Genomic DNA, 14737 nt, shown 5'->3' with positions numbered 1-14737 from the left:
GCCCGCAGTGGGTATTAAGCACTTAGGTTGGCAATGTAATGACACACTGTAACAATCTGTAATATGAAGCAGTCAGCAAAGCCCTGGCTCTGAAAGCTATTTCTCCCGACCATTAACCATATGTTTGGCTCCTCAGATAGCCAAGCGGGTGTTCCAGCTTACCATCTGGTTTCTATCCACACAAGCAACTGCAAAGCACAGGCTACGTCCCTCTGGAGCTGTGTGTTTCTTTTTCTCTCTCTTTTCCGCTCTTCCCTTCCTCTTTCCTCCTCCCAGCTCCTTTGGTTCCCTCTGCTAAAGAATTCTCTGCCATTCATCACGTGCAAAGAAAACTTTACCTGACATGGCAGCGGCAGAGCCATTAAGAATGCACAGCTGTATTGTAAACACGCCAGAGGGCCATTTACCATCCGCGGAATCTGTACAAGTCAGGCTCTACCCCTTCCTCATCTCCTGCTGAGTGCTGACACTTGATCCAGCATGTTAAAAATAGGTACATTCTTGAGAGATCCAGGGTTGCTGTGGTGCCCTTCATACTCACTTCATATTCTGGGAGTGGGGCTTTAAAACACACACACACACACACACACACACACACACACACACACACACGCTCCCGAAGTTTGCCTCTGCATTCAATCTGCCTGACGTCAGTCTCACACAGGATGACACACCACCACTGCAAATAACCAACTTAACTACAGGTTTCTATTCTTTTTTCTGACCTAAGGATTTGATCCCAAGTGTGTATTTTTCTGAGTTTTTTTTCCCCCCGAAACAGTCCACATTGAAAGAGACGACACTTTAGAAGAGTAAGAACATGCAGCCGTGTGTAACAAATTGACAACCTGCAAAACTTATGCTTATTTACATCTGCACTTTTTAATAGTACACAGCAATGAAATGGAACCTGGTATCAGAATTTATAGAATTTTTTCACAATGTTTTCAAAGTATTTACCCCAGAGTTTCTCCTCTACAGCATTTAAGGTACTTTATAACTCTATACATTTTTAAATGTATGAAGGAAGATGTATTTGATATATAGAAATTAGGTCATTTTTCTTCCTGTCCCCCTCAGAATAAGGTCTGCATTATCAGCCCATTTTACTGAATTAGGAAATTAAAGTTAATTATTTCCCATACACTGAAAAAATAAGGGCTGGTAACATACCAAGAACAAAAGAAAGAATATCATTAAAAAGTGATTAACCAGAACGTCAGATTTTATCAATGTGGCAGAGCTACAGAGGATCTGTCAGGGGAGGACTGTTTATTCAGGCTAACAAGGGTGCCAGGAAGGCCACTACCTGTGTAAACTTCTTAAACCCACTGCCCTTGTCAGTCCTCATTTCCATGATCTGAAATAGGTGTTGTGTTCGCTATTTCTATCAATAAGGGACATCAAAATTCTGCTGCATGTAGGTTTTTAAAGAGTGACAGAAAAGGGAATTTTTAATTTCAGAAGCCTTAGGAAAATTGTTCACAGACGATGGCATCTATTAAATGCTGTTTGAGGTCTCAAAACCATAATACAAACTTTAAAGTGCATTAGCTTTACTCCCAGAAAAACAATGACAATATAGTTAATAAAAAGAAAGAAAAATTAGCAATTTAAAACTTCAGTATTTTCATAGTTAACTACCTGGTTTTCTAAGCACTGTAGAATCATTTTATTACAGATATTTGTGCTTTTCATAAATACTGGTGCCTGGGCCCTTTTCCTCCAGCTCAATTATACAAGGATCCCTGAGTGGGGAGGCCTGGACATCAGTATTTTTGAAAAGTTTTCCAATTTTGTGCAACTAAAGTTGAGAAGTCTTGCTTTATGTGAACTAACATGACAGTAGAAACCATCTCATCAAAACCAAAATGAAACCCTTGGTATAGAAATGTAAATGAAATTTAGGAATAGAACAGTGGCTTTCCAAACTTGTTTTGAAGTGAAATCTTCAAACAAAATCTTATATGAAATCCCTATAAGCGAGATAGGTAAAAAGCAGTAATTTATACTGCCCTTTTATCCTTTTAGTCTGTACAATATTCATGGATGTTATAAGTTCAAAGTTATAATTTTTAAATCATAACCCAGCCAGTAAGAAAAATAAAGCCATTTTATTGAACACAAAACCTGGAATTGAGGTTAAGGCTGAAAGGTCCAGTCCTATACACCTCAGCATCTAATTTTTTCCATGGCCAATGGTTAAGATGATCAAGGTCTGATGTATATAAAAATAGCAGTGTGTGTAGCAGGATGAAAATTAGTTCATAAATTAATGTAATAAACATCCATTAAGTGCTTACTATACACAAGGTACTGCCCTGCGGTCATCAGAGAAATAAGTTGCAGCCTCTCCCTTGAAGAGTCTACTTAAGAAGACACCTAATGGCAGAACAGCAAGACAAGTGCAATAATGGAGGTGCTGAGAGACACTACATGGGAAGGAGTGGCTAATTCTGCTTGAGGAAGTAGGGCATAATGTCACCAGCAAGGGACAATTAAGTCAGGTCCTAAAAGTGTGAGCAGGATTTTTGACACCTAAAAAAGGAGGGACACTTCAGAAAGAAGAAACTGAGTGTGAAAAAAATTAAAACCCGTAAGAATAAACAGGGTTGGTGAGTCTGAGGGTTATGAGAAATTCTGCGAGGGACAGGAAGGTCTGGGAGATAAGGCCAAAGAGGTAACTGAGTCCAGGTTATAAGAAACTCTAAATGTCATGATATAGCTTAGACCAGTGCTGGCCAACAAAAACACAAGGTGAACTAAACCTGTAATTTAAAACTTTTTAAATAACCACATTAAACAAGTAAAAAGAAAAAGGAGAAATTTACTTAATATTATTGGAAAAAGTATTATTTTAACATGTTATCAATATAAAAAGAATTAATGAGCTATTTTACATTTTGTTCATACTAAGTCTTTGAAACAGGGTGTGGATTTTACACTTAACGGCACATCTCAATTTGGACAAGTCACATTTTAAGAGCTCAATAGCCACCTGTGGCTAGTGACTATTATACTGGAAAGCACAGGTTTAGCCCTTATTCTGCAGGCAGTGCAGACCGAAGGATATGCTTGGCTTTATTTCATGAGAAAATGGCAACAATGTGGAGAAGCAGAAACATTGGGTCTGAGAGAGGGCTTCTGAGGTGCCTTCCACAGTCCATGCAAGGGACACAGAGAACAAGGCTCAGACAAGGGCAGTGGCAAGTAGGATGTCATGGAAGAGTCAGAGTCAGAAAATACTTGTAAAAGGAATTCAGAAAACTTTAGAAAACTGTGAGGGATCAAGTGAAGGACTCACAGAACCATTAAATTTTTTTTCATGCTGAAATTTGTGCTTAGAATGAAAGATCACTGATTGTGTATTTAATAAGAAGTTTCATTGTTCCTTTCAAGCTTGCTTCCTTCTGTAGTAGAATGCAATGTCACTTATGTAGGATATAGTAAATTCCTCTTCAAAGAACCAATATGTCAGTATGTTCAGCTCCTCTGTTCTTTGTTCTCCATTTTAAAGTTTAAAACTTCCTCATTCTTTATGTCTCCTTGCCCCTAGTTTCAGTAAACAACCCCCTCCTGGCCTCCATCATCTGCTCTGTCCTTAGTCATCCTTAGTCACCTGCTCTGTCCTTAGTCACCTGCACTGTCCTTAGTCATCCTTTGTCACCTGCTCTGTAACAGTCCTTCCTGCCGAAACTACTCACCCCGCCACTCCAGCACACACCCCGATCTCTTTAAAATAGCCAACCAGAATTAGCTTAGACTGTGCTGTCCAACTCTAGCCAATAGGAGAAAGACAGAGCAGTAGGAACTAGCTGCGTTAAGGATAAGACCCCCTTCCCCTTCCTTGTCCGGTGTCCTCTCGCCATTGCTCCATCCATGAGATGCACCCTTCTATAGAAGTAAATCGCCTTGCTGAGAAAACTTTTGCCTGGGTGCTAATTTTCACTTGGTGGCACCGAGCATTTACTTCCAACACTTAATAAACACGTGCTGAGTACCCACCACATGTTAGGCAATGCTGGGCACTGGGGAAGCAAAGCCACAATGCAATTCTTACTTTCAAAGAGCTCAAATATAGTGTAGGAGACAAAACAAATTACAACAGAGCATTAAGTACATTAATAAACAGATATGCAAAGAGGCCTACAAAATGTTCCATAAAGTATAACTTAGAATTGTTTCATATAATGTATTCAATGGCACTTGTGAGATGGAGTGGGGCTTTCAGATAGTAAGGCCTGTATCAGCTGACTTTTTTGAGACAGGGTCTCACTGCAGTAGCCCAGGCTGGAGTGCAGTGGTGTGATCTTAGCTCACTGCAGCCTTGACCTCCTGGGCTCAGGTGATTCTCTCACCTCAGCCTCCCAAGTAGCTGGGACTACAGGTGCACACCACCACACCCAGCTAATTTTTTGTATTTTTTTTTTAGCAGAGATGGGGTTTTGCCATGTTGCCCAGGATGGTCTTGAACACCTGGACTCAAGCAATTCACTTGCCTCAGGCTCCCAAAATGCTGGGATTATAGGTATGAGCCACCAGGCTCAGCCTCAATTCATTTTTAAAAGTGATCCAGAATATGATTTACTTCTGTGTATTTAGTTGTACTGTATTAAGAAAATTCTGATACTCCTAGATAATACAGATAACACTATCTGAATCTCTGCTCTCAAAACTCAAATTTTCAGACAAATCTCTCGCTATTTGCTACTCTTACTACTTACTAGCTGCAACTGAGAAACAAAACTGACATGAATATAAGAAGTTCAAATTCCTTTGCACTGGAATTCACAATGGGAAATTTCAGCATCTCAATTCTGGAAATGAGCAGATTTGAATTGTAAGGCATAGTTGTATTGGAAATTATAACAGTTCTTTAGCATTTCATTTGATAATCTAATAATATGCCTCAACCTAATCTAAAAGCTTGGAGAAAATGCAGTAGTCAAGATTTTTTTATTTCAAATTTTAATCACTAATGATAATCTGACAACTATTTAAGGTAAAAGAGTATCCAAAATGTAGAGTGGGTAGACATGACAATCTAACAGAATATCCGTCACTAAGTGTTGTGTGTGGTGTTCACTTATTGTACAACTAGCCATTAATCTACACAGAAGCCTACATCCCACAGAGGCTCTGAACAGCTGCCTGGCATGTCATCAAGTGTGCTGAATATGTGTGACAAGAGGAATTTGCCTGTTCAATTTATGATCAGGCTGGAATATGAAAAATACTGGGATGGAACTTCCTAATCAATGATTCATTTATTTATAAGAAGTTCAAATATGTAAGCCAAAATAGTGGAAAACACTATTTCAAGGTTAACGTGGCAGTCCAATTCAATGTGCTGGTGGCCCTAATGTGTTAAAATTTGGTAAGTAACATATTTGTGTGCATTTTCTTTTAACATAGTTATAAAACATAGTTTAAAAGATATTAAAATGAAATGCAAATTAAATGTTTGCAGAGCCTCTGAAGTATCTCCAGGGAACTTCTGCAGACCAGAGTTTGAAGATCACTGGCTTAGGGACTTTGAGGTTAAAATGTAAATGGAAGAACAACAATTTGGTGCACCTGCTATTTTAAGGATCATCAAGTTCATTTCCAAACTTCAGCCTAGGGCAGAAACCATTCCTCATTATCCTAAGAGCAGTGAAGCTGAGAAACACAACTGCAGAAAGTGTTTTAAGATTCTCTGGTGAGTTAGAATTTAAAAGGCTGGGACCAAAATTTGAAATACAGCATTCACTTCTCATTGTTGTTCATCCATTAATTCATTCAACAATTTATTGAGCACCTGCCACTAGGCATTGTTCTAGAGGCTTGAAATACATCATGAAAACAAACAAACAAGCAAGCAAACAAACAAAAAAAGAAAAAAACCAAGGTTGGGCATGCTGGCTCACACCTGTAATCCCAGCATTTTAGGAGGCCAAGGCGGGTGGGTCACTTGAGACCAGGAGTTCAAGACCAGCTTGGGCAACATGGCAAAACCCAATCTCTACTAAAAATACAAAACATTAGCTGGGCATGGGGGTGCACACCTGTAGTCCCAGCTACTCGGGAGGCTGACGGGGGAGAATCACCCAAGCCCAGTCTCAGGAGTTCGAGGCTGCAGTGAGCTGTGATCATACCACTGCACTCCAGCCAGGGCAATGGGAGTGATACCCTTTTTTTTAAAAAAAAAAAAAAACAGACAAAATTCCCTATCTTTGTGAAATTTAGAGTTTAGTGGGGAGAGACAGACAATAATCACAAATAAGAAACTTGCTGTAAGGTAATAGGTGAAAAGTGCAATGAAAAAAAATTGTGAGGCAAACACCACATGTTCACACTTATAAGTTGGGAGCTGAACATTGAGAACACATGGACACAGGAAGGGGAACAACACACACTGGGGCCTGTCAGAGGTGGGCAGGGAGGGAGAGCATCAGGATAAATAGCTAATGCATGTGAGGCTTAATACCTAGGTGATAGATTGATAGGTGCAGCAAACCACCATGCCACACATTTACCTATGTAACAAACCTGCACATCCTGCACATGTATCCCGGAACTTAAAATAAATAAATAAAAATTGGAGTCAGGAATTGGAACTGTGGTGGAGGAGGAAGGCTGCAATTTTTCACAGGAGAGTCAGGGTGGGCCTTATTGAGAGAAAGTAAAAGTGGATCAGAGATCTGAAGGAGGGGAGAGGTAAACCAAGAGGCCATCAGTTCAAGCAGTGGTTCTCCAAGTGGGGTCCTAAGGCCACCAGCATTACCCTGAAACTTGTCACTAGCTCAGAAATGCTAGAGTGGCACCCAGCAGTCTGTTTTTCAAACTCTCCAGGTGATTCTGATGTGCCCTAAAGTTTGAGAACCACTGCCCTAGAGAAAAGGCCCTAAAATAGGAGTGGGTCTAGGACGTTCTACAGAAACGGGTGAAACCAGGCATCTGGAGGTGACAGTCAGGAGGACGGTGGTGGCCACAGCATGAATAGCTTTATGATCACAGTAAGGCTTTGGCTCCAAGAGAAAAATGGGGAGCTACTTTTCTTTAGGAGCCACACAGCCTACATTTCAAAACGTTCATGTTGGCTGTTTGGTTGAGCGGAAGCACTACATGACTTGCCTCAAGAGGAGACTCCCTGACTGTTCAACTCTATTTTGGGTAGTGGTATGCTGCTAAATGTTTAAAAACAGGCTCTGAGGGTGAGGAGCACTAATTTGTAGTGTCTGTTGATTTCCATGGTGTAAACTCTCCCACCATGGCTGATTTCAAGCCGCCAGCATGACTCACTGAACATGGAGTTGTGAAGAGATGTGCATAAACGACTCACAATACTGACTCTAGTCCCAATGTCACTGCTACCACTGAGAACATTTAAAAATGAGGGAGAATTTTGTGAATCTGATTGGAAATGTGAATGCTATTTTATAAGTCTATATAAATGCAATGACTTCTATTGCTCTATTACTGTTACTCAAATACAGAGCCCAAGTCCTTAGAATTTTTTTTTTTTTTTTTAAGAGACAGGGTCTCACTCTGTCATCCAGGCTGGAGGACAATGGTGTGATCACAGCTCATTGCAGCCTCAAACTCCTGAAAAGTTAATACAACAATAATATATTAACTTCATTTAGAGAAAATCCCATTAATATTAAACTTCAGCTTCCTTTATTCAAAAACAGTTATTTAACTTTCGTTGGGATTCCTCTGTTACTGAATTTCCCTTCTCTTACTATAATTAACATCTTGCACTCTCAAAAAGTATGCATTGACTAGGATTTGCCATGCATCGTATGTGAGGTTGCTGCTCCAAAGGCTTGCATAAATCCAAGACAGGCCATCAAAGAATGTGTGTGAATTGCAAGAACAAAAGTGAATCTATCTGAAGATGAAGTGAAGTTTGAATAAGCCCTTCATCCATTTGATTTGCCATTAAGAAACTTTTCTTAGCCTAATGGAATGTCCCTATTTTTGTCAATGAGATTTCAGTTTGTGAACAACGTTTTTAAAATGCAGCATCTTCTGTCTGCAAAAAGACATGCTATGAACTCCTAATATACAGAAAGTGTTTAAACTACCAGGAGTCTGCTCCACGCATTCTCCCATCTGCACAATCCCTCGGCAGTGTACCACCCACACTCAGACCCCGGGCAGCCAGATCAGCAAATGTGCACAAGCCTGCACTCCTGTCAAACAATGGGGTCTTTCAGGCCTTACAATCTTGTGAAGAAACAGGCTGAAACGTCATGGGAAAAATTAGGAAATATCAGAGGAAAACAGCTCACAAAATGAGGGGTGGAACCACTTGCTCACATGTTCTAATTCCTGAACAAAGAGAAACAACAGTGACAGCCCCCTGCCTACTCTGACCCCTCCATTTCAAAAGAGAGGCATCCTAACCCCTTTTTCTTTTCTTGGGGATTACAGCAGCAAGATGTAGACAAGACAGAATTAGAAATTTTTAAACCTAAAGAAGCAGAGTTAATTTCAAAAGCTTTACCCTCAAGAGAAGCATAACCAACCCATCTAACCAGCCTTGTTTGGTGATCTGAAATACCAACAAAATTACAGACTAGAAATCAACTAGACTCAACAACCACACAAAGGAAAACAGAAACTCCTGATATATCTTTTTTTCTTTAGAAACAAAAAACAAAAAAACCCTCTTCCAAAGTATTCTTGCTATTAAATCTCATGCAATAGCTAGCTCTATCCACCTCAGCAATCCTTCCTCATTATCTGCTATACCCAGTTTTATACTTTTCATACCAGCCTAGCTAGCTGGCCTGGTGGCCTGCAATACTCCATTTGCCATCCCCAGCCTTTATCAAGAATTGTTCCACTTGTAAATTACCTGTCTCTTTTTATCCACAAAATAACATCTCTTTCCATTTAAAAATGTATTTAAGACTTACTGCAAAAATGATTTCTAGATTAATCCAGTACATTTGCAAACTTGCCAACAAATTTACACTTCTCCTTTAATATACTTTTATAATACATCTATATTTTCCAGTTGATTATGTTAATCTGACTTTACTAAAATCTCTGAGGATAAAGTCTGAGTCAGTTCTTCTTTACATAATCTCCAACTTTCCACCATATCACTATCTATCTGTGGGACGTTATCAGCTGTTAAACACTACAGACATGTCAGCTGCTGTCTCCCAACAGTGAGTCTGATGGTCAGCCATTTTGGGAAAAGAACCATAGGTGGGTTATTATTATAAGGCATTACATGGAAGAGGTGTTTATTTTGCTCTTGGAAGAAAAAAAGCAACATGTATTAAAATCATAAAAACATTTTTAGGCAGGGCGTGGTGGCTCACGCCTGTAATCCCAGCACTTTTTGGGAGGTCAAGGCAGGCGGATTGCTTGAGACCAGGAGTTCGAGACCAACCTGGGCAACACAGTGAAAAGAAACTTTGTCTCTACTAAAATTACAAAAACTAGCTGGGCTTGGTGGCACACACCTGTAACCCCAGCTATTCTGGAGGCTGAGGTGGAGAACTGCTTAAACCCAGGAGGTGGTGGGGGCAGTGAGCCGAGACGGCACCACTGCACTCCAGCCTGGGTGGCAGCAAGACACTGTCTCAAAAAAAAAAAAAAAGTTTTGAAAGGTAAAATAACACAAAAAATATTCTATAGTGGAAATAAGAGAGTCAAATGAGACTGAGAACTTTATAAAGGGATCTTACAGACATGTTGCCAATATCACTGCATGAGCCTAAGCATAAGAACAACCTTGGGGGAGAAACCATCATTTGACAGTAAGGTACAATTCCAAGTCAGGTAGTGAAATGGGTGGAATGAAACGCAAATTATTCCTGCCAGCTGAAATGCAAGGACACTGTCAGAGAGTTAAAAAGTGAGTCCTATCCATGAGGTGATTCCATAGTCTTCTCAAGTCAACACATCTGTGAACTCACAGACCAAGTTCTTAAACCACTGTTCAAACTGTGAAGCACATCAGAATCACCTGGAGAGCTTTACAAACTCCCATAGTCGAGGTCACATCCCACACTAATAAAATCAGAGGCCAGGCAGTGGCTCACGCCTGTAATCCCAGCACTTTGGGAGGTCAAGGTGGGCGGATTACCTGAGGTCAGGAGTACAAGACCAGCCTGGCCAACATGGTGAAACCCCGTCTCTACTAAAATTACGAAAAATTAGCCGGGTGCAGTGGTGCGCGCCTGTAATCCTAGCTACTCTGGAGGCTGAGGCCAGAGAATTGCTTGAACTTGGGAGGCGGAGGTTGCGGTGAGCAGAGATCATGCCACTGCACTCCAGCCTGGGCTACAAAGAGAGACTTCGTCTCAAATAAAAAAAGAAAAAAAAAAATGTCTGGAGTGGAAGCTAGGCATCTGTAGCTCTTAAAGATCCCCAGGAGATTCTAATGTGCATCAAAGTTTTAGAACCACTGTCCTAGACTCTGTCAGTACAAGATTTTGCTCAATGAGGAAAGAGCACAATAACTTACATTTAAGTTGGTGACAGGTAAAAGCAAAGGTTACCTCTGAAACTTTTAAGTAGGAAATCACTACTTTGGCTGCAACAAGAAGTTTGTGCTCTGATTCTCATTATTGGTGTAGCCTACAGTCTTTAAATGGCCCTAAATGAACTTGTGGCTTTGGGATTTAGACTAGGAGAGAGGAAGTAGGCATGGTGGTAGATATGAGCCCAGACAACAACTGAATTGTTGCCCATTGTGCCATCAAGATATTCAACTTGAGAGCCTACAGCCTGGATGCAAGTCCTAGGTCAGTCATCTGCTGGCTGTAGGGCTACAGGCAACTCGCCAACAACATAACCCTGGTATTCCATCTGAGGCAGTGGTTCCCAGCCCTGGCTGCATATTAGCAAACCTGGGTCTGGGACACAATCCCCGAGATTCTGACTGATCCAGAATGGGGCCCCAAGATTCTTATATTTCTAAAGTTCCCCAGGTGTGGTTATGTCATATGAGTGAGGAGAACCACAGGCAGAGAGAGTGCTGAGGCCATACTACGTGGGTTCAAATCCCTGCTCCACTAGTTAGCTATGGCTCAGTTTCCTTATTTGTAAAAACGGAGATAACTGATAACACCTCCTTTGTTGTGAGGCTTCACTGGCTGATCCATTTATTGACCTCAGCGGATTATTGTATGGATTTGGCATAACACCTGGTACATAGCAAATGCTCAGTTTTAATCACATGCATCATACCTACACATGTGTACATGTGAATATGTCCTAAGGATTAAACAGTTTGATGTATATAAAGGGCTTAGCACTGTCTCCATATAGAAAATACTCAATAAATATAAGCTGAGCTAATGCTGACAGTACTGGTAGTACGACAACTTACTGCAACTGACTGTCTTCTGTCTGGAATTTCATCCTTTCCTCACTGCATGGCAGCCTTTGCTTCAGAAAACCACAACTTTAAAAGGTATGGGGATAGGAAGAAATCCTTTTTCTCTTTCTTTTAATTATTAAGAGGTCCCACTAACCATGAACGGTACTTCTACTGCAAAGTTATGATGGGAATGTGGGCTTAATGGCAAAGAAAAGCTATGTGGAGACCAGGCTCTGCCCCCACATGATGATAAATAGCATAACTTGACAGCCAGAGGAAACTCAGCCCCCTCATTTCCTAGGGGAACCCAGAGTTGAAATGTGTTTTGCTCAAGATCACAGTGTGAGTGGCAGAACTGGGATCAGACTTAGGAACAGAGCTCTTTAGTTTCCAGGTTGCTTCCATTGATCATCCCTGGTGAGAAGCATGCCTGAGAGGTGCATTATCATGTGGAAGATGCTGTCCTTGTGGTCAAGGCCAATGTGGGGGATGAGGAATGTGGTACCCTGTTTCCCAATTGCCTCCTTCCTCTCTCTGCCGAATTCCCTTCCCTGGTCCAAATTCCACACCCTGCAGGCCATTTCCAGCTGAAAGGGAGGACACAGAGCACTAGAAAGCAGCTGTGGTTTGTTTGTAGCCAAACTGTTTTCTTAGGGATGTTCAGTTCCAATTTTATAACAGAAGACAATTATAAAAAGGGTTTAATTTCCCAAATTTTCATTACATATAACTGTTCAGGGATACGCATATATAAATGGATATGTGCATACTTTTAATCTATCTACCAAGGACAGGAAATCCTGTCTTTCAGTTGCTAAGTCTCAGACTATTCCATCTGAGTATTTTTGCTGACAAATGTGACCTTGCCTAGGTTCTGCAGGAATTTAAATATTCCCTCAATGTCATTTCTATTTGACCTTAGCAACATGACCAAACTGCAAATTCAAATGCCACTGAGTAAAGGTACAACATTCACATCCTGTTACCAAACCATTCTCCAATTCCAACCCAGTGACCCTGGGCCAGAGCCTAATCCAAAAGATCACAAAGCAACATCCTGATGAGTTGTCATGGCAACCCCTAGATGTTAGATATTTCATGTCATCCCTGGGCTGCAAATTCTCATTTTTAGTCTACTCATATCCTACTATTTCATGTATAACAACCCACCAAAATGCAATTTGAAATGTCAGCTGCCAAACATAATAAGAGATGCCACTTGCTATTACAGCCAATAATAAAAGATTTCCAGTTGTTTGTTTCAGAGACACAGCAAATCACTGGGTATTCTAAGTCCACTGGGCTGATCCTCAAAGTGAGGCTATTTAGCCAGACTTCCTTCTTTTTTATTTAATTAGTCAATATTTAAGAGAGCCTTGGAGATAAAAGGAATTCTAGTGAAACCTAGGCATTATTATTTTCCAAACAGGAGGAAACGTACTGATCTTCAAACTTTCAATAGACACAATATATTGGGTCCAGAGAGAGAGAGAGAGAGAGAGAGAAAGCCCAGTTATCTAAACCTTTTAAGGACACAATTATACAAGAGTGCCTTGCAAGGTTTTCAACTCTTTATAACTGGAAAAGAGGAAAATACTTATTACTGAAAACCAGATAATCAAAACACCTTGTTTTAATCAGCAGTTTCTACCCTTTTCACATTCTGTATCAATTCACAAGGAGTGACCTTTGTCTTAGGTATAATGGGGTCAAAACCTACCACCTCTGCAGGTGTTTCTCCCTTACCTGCCTTAATCTGTGGCCCAGGTCGAGCACACCTGCGGGCAGGCTCAACCCAAGATAGCCAGGAGGTCTATTATGAGTAGACTGATGTAGAAAGATCTCTCTTGAAATTCCCTTTAGCTGACAAAGCATTAAAATCACCTCTGCAAATAGCTGGAATTGTGTATTTGTTTTTATTTTCCCTGTTTAAAATTTAGCAGAAATGATAATAAGAAATGTCCAGTAGATGAACAGGCCCAGAAGGAAAGAGAAATGAAGACCAAGATAATACACAAACCAGATTATCAATCTTGAAATAATCCAGAAGTACACATATGATAGATCTACTCTGAGTTTTTCTAATCCTAAACACAAATGGAATATAAAGAGGTGTGCAGTAGGGCTGCATGTCAACCACTTTAAACTAATGCTAGCCAATACCTGTGTAGAGTTGCAAACTATTTTTCTGCTAGAATTTTAAGAGAACTTTTAAGTTTTGAAAATTGATTCCCATGACACTTCTCTTTCCATCTTCGTAATAGCTGCCAGAAAGTTCAAAACCACATTTATGGCCTGTCTCTAGCAAGTCCTTAAATGGTCTTCTTGACATCTTTTATTAATTCCTAGCCTCATTTTCTCACTTTTTTGTTGTCTGCTTTATTGGGGAGTATCTCTGGAGCCAAATTAAAATTTTTTACAATAATGCAGGGGTATTATTCAATAGATAGCCTTCATTAAGCCTCAAATATTTATGGGGGCTTCTCTTCCAGACCATCTCTCTTTGATCCACGAGGCAGGAGATTTCATGCTTCAACAAGAATTTGTTTCAGTTCACAGAGAAGCTGAAACAACATCAATTTCTTATACTTGTTTTAATCACATTTTGGACTGATAAGCTAAAATAGAGAAGAGTGCTATGCTAGGAAGCTGGGATCATGATGAGGTGAGAAGCCACCTTTTTTTTATTTGGGAGCATGCACTCATGACTTTGGCCAGGCCCCAGAAGACACATAAGCTCCCTGTGATATTTATTGGACTATCACCCAATCCTTTCTTCTACGTGAGAATATCACTTTGGCAGATCTACACCAAAGCCTTCTCTGGGTATAAGTCTTCAGCCTGCCTTGGACGGATCTTGTCTGCTTCCGTCTGCCTGTGCACACAGGCTGCCAGCCCCACTCCACCCTCCAGTAAAACCTACTTGACTATGTATAGTGCTGGCTTGGAATGACATAGATTTAGGTTCAAGTTTTACATCCTTTAATGGCTATATGACCCTGGACAAGGTATTAAACTCTGTAAGTCTCAGGTACCTCGCCTGACAACTGGGAATAGTAAAGAGTCCCTTTTGGGGTTTATGTGAGGGTTACATTAATGCTCATAGGGTCCTCAACAAAATGCCTGGCACACCAATGTCAATGCTCAATAAATATCAGTGATTGGTATTACAATTATGTTATTATAATTCTTCAAAGAACTACTGGTGGCCAGTGTAAAACCTATGGTCTTTATCTCTCCTGACCCCATCCACAGGCAGGCTCATGTGACAATTTTCCCAGGATCATTTCAATTTTCTGTGATCAGAGAGAATGCCAGCCACAGCCCTATGGACCAGGGACAAGACAGCACACCTGAGCAGAAAGAAAGAAGACCATCAGCCTTGGGACAGAATTATCCCTCACT

General features: G+C 40.6%; 1 protein-coding gene across 5 annotated transcripts in view; it reads right to left on the bottom strand.

The window, feature by feature from the left end:
* Positions 1-14737, bottom strand: part of BACH2 (BTB domain and CNC homolog 2) — a 367860-nt gene that overhangs the window by 289418 nt on the left and 63705 nt on the right. The window contains exon 1 of one of the 5 annotated variants that reach the window (XM_038002260.2): positions 339-2837. The exons of the other annotated variants lie outside the window; for them this stretch is intronic. The gene's annotated coding sequence lies outside the window, so the exon portion shown is untranslated. Of the gene's footprint in view, positions 1-338; positions 2838-14737 lie in introns of those variants that run through there. 5 annotated transcript variants of the gene reach the window in all.

The sequence above is a fragment of the Chlorocebus sabaeus genome, chromosome 13 (assembly GCF_047675955.1).
Source record: "Chlorocebus sabaeus isolate Y175 chromosome 13, mChlSab1.0.hap1, whole genome shotgun sequence".
In the NCBI taxonomy this organism is placed as follows: domain Eukaryota; kingdom Metazoa; phylum Chordata; class Mammalia; order Primates; family Cercopithecidae; genus Chlorocebus; species Chlorocebus sabaeus.
Note: the sequence above shows the minus strand (reverse complement) of the source record. Positions and strands in the feature narration are given on the sequence as shown.